General features: G+C 41.7%; 1 protein-coding gene across 2 annotated transcripts in view; it reads left to right on the forward strand.

The window, feature by feature from the left end:
• Slc25a17 (solute carrier family 25 (mitochondrial carrier; peroxisomal membrane protein, 34kDa), member 17) overlaps nucleotides 1–6,293 on the forward strand; it is a 35,044-nt gene that overhangs the window by 1,138 nt on the left and 27,613 nt on the right. The gene's annotated exons all lie outside the window — the stretch shown is intronic.

The raw sequence follows: 6,293 nt of genomic DNA on the forward strand, positions 1-6,293 counted from the left end.
TTTTATTTTATTTTTATTTTTATTGTGAAAATACTGTACAGAGGGGTTACAATTACATGGGCAAGATAATGAGTACATTTCTTATCAAGCATTGTAGCCTTCTCCTTTGTTTCCCCTTCCCATCCCTTCCCATCCTCCCCCCCTCCCCGCCCCTCCACCCAATAAAGCATACATTATTGTACAGGAGAAGTTTGAACTCAGGGATTAAGGACTGTCCCTGAGCCTTTCTGCTCAAGGCTGCACTCTACCACTTAGAATCACAGCTCCCCTTTTGGTTTTCTGGTGGTTAACTGGAGATATCAATCTTATGGACTTTTCTTACCAAGCTGGCATGGAACTGCAATCTTCAGATCTCAGCCTCCTGAGTAGCTAGGATTACAGGCTTGAGCCACTGAAGCCTGGCTTATTAGGACATTTTTACACATGCAGTCAAAGTACACATTTAGCCTTGCCTGCTCCATCATTCTACCTTAGCCTCTCAAAACAATTTCAAGGGGTTCTATTCTATTTTTGTTTATTTATTTATTTATTTTGTCGGTCGTGGGGCTTGAACTCTGGGCCTGGTAGCTGTCCTTCAGCTCTTCAGCTCAAGGCTAGCATTCTACCACTTGAGCTACAGCGCCACTTCCAGTTTTCTGGTGGTTTATTGGAGATAGGAGTCTCACGGTCTCTCCTGCCCCGGCTGGCTTTGAACCGTGATCCTCAGATCTCAGCCTCCTGAGTAGCTAGGATTACAGGCGTGAGCCACCAGCGCCCGGCTCTAATCTATTTTTATAACCCAGTCTCTTTTTATAACCCATGTAAAAGTACTTGGACTATATTCTTGCCCCTTCCCCTTTTAAATACAGATCATTGTTTTTATCCATCACAGGTGTTATTGAGAAGTGTACACTTGATTCTTGAACTTGTGGATGTCTTAAGTTTCATTTAACACCCTTCCTTTTTCCTTGTGATAGTAATTAATAGAAAAGCAGTCAATATGCAGATGGATGATCAACTCAAACTTGCCTGACAATGAAATAGGGCTGGGGGCTACAAAAGAATGAAGTAAGACTTGTCAAGTATGGATAAAAGAAAAAGGAAAGACAGGACACTAAATCTTGGAAGTGTCACAACCTTGTAGGAAACAGGAGACCTGCCAATCAAAACCATCCTTAAGGACCCCAGTTCTCCCCATTTAATGCAAGTCCAATCTCTCTAAGGAGGAAGATAGCACAAGATGGTGACACAGACTCCAGTATTGTCTTCGTGTAGCATATCTATGTCGCAATACTTTTTTTTTTTTTGCCAGATCACCTTTACTATGTATGCATCTTGCTTGAATTATTCTCATCAGATTGTGGACTGAGGTCAACTTAGCTGCCCTAAATTCCTTGGGATCTTCCTATTGGCTTGTGTAACTTGCCTCTTCTGGTTTTTTCCTCTTCCTCTGACTGTCCTCATCCTTCACTTGCTGTCCACACATGCATTAGCCATTTTGAATCACTGATTTCTGAGGAACATCACTGAATTTTCTCCTTTTGGTCCCCAGAAACTTCACTATGAACTCTTGTTCTTTTTGCTGGTTATTTTGGGGACCAAGGCTCACAGACTTTTCTGCCCTAACTTGGAACCTTGATCCCCTGACCTCAGTCTTCCAAGTAGCTAAGATTACAGGTAAGAGCCACTGGCACCCAAGTGAACTGGTTACTTTCATAGTTATGTGCATGGACCATGATTCCCCCATATCAGGCTTCCTGTTGTGGCTAAGTTGGCATGTGTATACCACATGCCCAGTTGAGATGAATTGTTGCTGCCTTTGCCTAGGTTGACCTGGTACTAGGATCCTCCTATCACAAAGCTGAGATGATAGGCATACAACACTGCACTGAGCTATGGGTTGAGAAAGAGTCTTGTGAACTTTTGTGTCCAGACAGTCCTGGAACTGTGCCCCTTGAGTATCAACAGCTCAAGTAGCTAGGATTACAGACATGAGCCACCAGTACCTGTCTCCTAACTTTGTTTCAATTGCTATGAAAAGAAATTTAAGCACAAAAATATAATTGCACTTAGTGATTAAAAACTTTTTTTTTTTTTTTTTGTGGTGGGTCTTGAACCCTGGGCCTGGGCATCGTCCCTCAGCTCTTCAGCTCAAGGCAAGTACTCTACTGCTTGAGCCACAGCGCCACTTCCAGTTTTCTGGTGGTTAATTGGAGATGAGAGTCTCACAGACTTTCCTGCCCTGGCTGGCTTTGAACCTCAATTCTCAGATCTCAGCCTTCTGAGTAGCTAGGATTATAGGTAATCACCAAGCTAGGTGCTTTTTTTTTCATTTTTCTAGAGTGTAATATTGTAGTGATTAAGTCTCCTAAACATAATGTTCAAATAAAGCTTAGAGATAATAGTGGAGAGGCAGCTAGTACAGTTAGATAAGAGCACTTGAGTGCCTCTCTTGAGCCAGGCAGCCTAGGTTAGGATCCAAGCTGTGTTTCTCACTAGTGGTGTGACTTTGGTAATGCTACATGGAGTAATTGTTTCTACCCAAAGGGTTGTTGGATTCTTTTTTAAGATGTTGACTTAACAATCTTAGAATTAGCCTAGCAACTTTTTTTTAAACTCAGTTCTTTTCAGGTTCTACATTCTTTTTTTGTTTGTTTTTATTGTGAAAATACCATACAGAGGGATATTAAGTATGATGTTATGCAGGTATACGTGGTTTTTTTTTTTTTTCTAGTGCTGGTGGGTTAAAGTTGATCAAATAGAGTGTTTGTCAAAGTATGGTTGTAGGAACCAGGCATGGTGGCATGTGCCTGTAATCCCAGCTAATCGGGAGTGGAGATTGTGAGAATCTCATTTTGAGGCCAGCCCAGGCAAAAAAATAAATGAACCACCTGTCTAACAAACAAGCTGGGTTCCAGTTGTGGTCTCACTTATGAAGAGGGCATAAGTAGGAGATTGGCATTCTAAGGTAGCCAAGGCAAAAATATGAGACCCTGTCTCATGGAAGACTAAAGCAAAAGGTCTTGGGGGAGTGTGGCTCAAGTGGTGCAGTGCTTGCCCCCCCCCAATATATATGCTGTATCACTTGAACCACAACTATATTTCTAGCTTTTTGTGGGTAATTGAAGAGGCACAGATTTTCCTGCCTGGGTTGGCTTTAAATCACGATCCTCAAATCTCAGTCTCTTAACTAGCCAGGATTGTAAGCTTGATTGTAGGTATCAAGCTTAATGTATTTGAGTTTTTAAAAAAATCTTCAGTGTTTTTTTTCTTGAATTTTTTTTTTTTAAATTTGGAAGCCCTTGCCTAGCATATGCAAGGCTAGAGTCTCTATAAAAAGTAACAAAAAGGGCTGGGAAGGTGGCTCAGTGGTAGAGTGCTTGCCTTACATGCATGAAGCCCTGGGTTCGATTCCTCAGCACCACATAAGCAGAAAAAGCCATAAGTGGGGCTGACGCTCAAGTGGTAGAGCGCTAGCCTTCAGCTGAAGAGCTGAGGGACAGTGCCCAGACCCAGAGTTCAGGCCCTACCACCAACCAAAAACAAAAGCAGAAATAGAGCTGGATATTATGTACACTCCTGTAATCCCAACACTCAGAAGGCTAAGGTATAGTTGAATTTGAGGCCATCTAGTCCACATAGCCAGAGCTTGTCCCAAAGACAGGATGGGGGTGTGTGGAAGTGTATTCTAGCTGAAAGACTTTAATAAACATCTAAATGTGCCAAAATATAGTGTTTTTCAATATAGCAGAGTTAGATTGCACTATAATGATACAGTGTTATAAGAAATAAAAGGTGTCATAGAAACCTGGGGAATTAAACAGCTTTGTAACTTGATGGGGCAGAGAAAGTACCATCTGACTTTTGAAAACTAATATTATAATGTAGTATTCTCCCTTGTCAAACAGGCTGACCTATTTACGTAGTTAAAAGGTGTAGCAAGTTTTCAGACTTATCTTTAAAGTTGACCTAGTTTCTAGTTATAAGTATTCTACATAACTATGATTAGATCAGTAGATTTTTGTGCCTGAAACTACATGGGTAGCTTGTGTCTGGTCTGAGAACTATAATAGAACTGTTTTTTTCTGCATATAATTTCATCCCTAAATGAATGCTTCTAGACTTATCAGTTTTAATGTTTTTCTAAGTACAGAGGCTAATTGCTTGCTTTCCCCCCCTCCTCTAATTTTTTTTTTTTTTTTTTGCCAGTCCTGGGGCTTGAACTCAGGGCCTGAACACTGTCCTGAGCTTCTTTTGCTCAAGGCTAGCACTTCTACCACTGGAGTCACAGCGCCACTTCCAGCTTTTTCTGTTTATGTGGTACTGAGGAATCAAACACAGGGCTTCATGCATGCTAGGCTAGCACTCTACCACTGAGCCACCTTCCCAGCCCACCTCTCTGATAATTTTTGTTATTGTGTTTCCCTGGATACGTTGGTAGATTTTTCTTTTTCCTTTTTTCTTTTTTTTTGGGGGGGGGCAGTCTTGAATTCAGGGCCTGGATGGAGACCCTAAGATTTTATGTTCAAGGCTAGTGCTCTACTGCTTGAGCTACAGCTCTCTTCCCTCCCTACATTCCTCCCTTCCCCCTCACTCACTTCCTTCTTTCCTTCCTCCCTCCCTCCCTTTCTCTCTCTCTCTCTTTGGTTTTTTGTTGTTGTTGCTGCTGCTGCTGCTGTTTTGTCAGTCCTGAGGCTTGAACTCTGGCCTGGGCACTGTCCCTTAGCTTTTCAGGTCAAGGCAAGTACTCTACCACTTGAGCCATAGTGCCAATTTCCGTTTTCTATTGGTTAATTAGAAATAAGAGCCTCACAGACTTTCCTGCCTGGGCTGGCTTTGAACTGAGATCCTCAGATCTCAGCCTCCTGAGTAGCTAGGATTACAGGAGTGAGCCCAATATTCTACTTCCTTTCTTTTAGTGGTTAATTGAAGATAAGAGTCTCAGGAACTTTCCTGTCCAAGCTGGTTTCAAACTATGATCCTCAGTTCTCAACCTCCTAAGTTTGCTAGGATTATAGGCATGAGCCACCAGCACCTGGCTCTGTAGAATGTTTAACACGAGATTTTCTCTATTTAACATACAAAAAGAACTGTATGTTAAAGAATAATAGGGGGGCTGGGTTCAATTCCTCAGCACCATATAAGCAAAAAGAAAGTGGTTCAAGTGGTAGAGCGCTAGCCTTGAGCTGAAGAGCTGAGGGACAGAGCTCAGGCCCAGAGTTCAGGCCCCACGACTGGACCCCCCACGACCGACAAAAAAAAAAAAAAAAGAATAAGATTCATTTGCAGGGAAATGGATGGACTTAGAACAAATCATGTTATATGAGATAAGGCAAACTCAGAGACAAATGGTGCATATTATCTCTCATATATGGAAGCTAAATCTAAAATATAACTGGACATGATAACCTATACAGGACTCTAGGCATTCACACAGTCAGATTAAAGGAGCATACCATTTAGTCTAACCTTAAGGAAAGATTGCAAAAGTGTAACTCCTCTGAACATTTAAAATACTGTTTAGCAAAACAAATTCCAAGTCATGCACTGATGGTTCACATCTGTAACCGTAGCTACTCAGGAGGTTGAGATCTGCCAGGCTGAGCAGAAAAGTAAATAAGACTCCGATCTCCAATTAACCACAAGAAAACTGGAAGTGGCACTGTGTTGCACAGTGGTAGAGCACTAGCCTTGAGTGAAAGAACTCAGAGACTGTGCCCAGTCAAGTCCCACGACTGGAAGGGGGCTGGGGGAAACAACCACAAATACCAGGAAATGGAAACATGGGCTTTTCTTTGTTGTTAGTGGTGGTGGTGGTGGTGGTGGTGGTAGTGGTGGTGGTGATGGTATTTATGTTTGCTTTTGAGTTTTTTTCTTTTTGAGTAGGCTCAGAGAGGGAGGAAAGAAGAAATAAAGCATGCTGTTCAGTATATACTATGTAGAAAACAAACTATAACTTGTGGGCAGGGACAGAGAGGGAAACTGGGGGAAGAAAAGGAAGGGGTAATGTTGTCCCCAAAAGAGATATTCTCATTACTTGACTTATGAAATTATAACCCCTCTGTATAACACCTTAATAATAACAATAAAATTATATTAAAAAAAAAAGCAAGCTGGGTACTGGTGCCTCAAGCCTGTAATCCTTGCTACGCAGGAGGCTCAGATCTGAGGCTTACAGTTCAAAGCCGTCCCAGGCAGGAATGTCTGTGAGACTTTTTTTTTAATTTTTATTTATTTTTTATTGTGAAAATACTGTACAGAGGGGTTACAATTACATGGGCAAGATAATGAGTACATTTCTTATCAAGCATTGT

This window comes from Dipodomys ordii, unplaced genomic scaffold (genome assembly GCF_000151885.1).
Source record: "Dipodomys ordii isolate 6190 unplaced genomic scaffold, Dord_2.0 Scaffold79, whole genome shotgun sequence".
NCBI lineage: Eukaryota > Metazoa > Chordata > Mammalia > Rodentia > Heteromyidae > Dipodomys > Dipodomys ordii.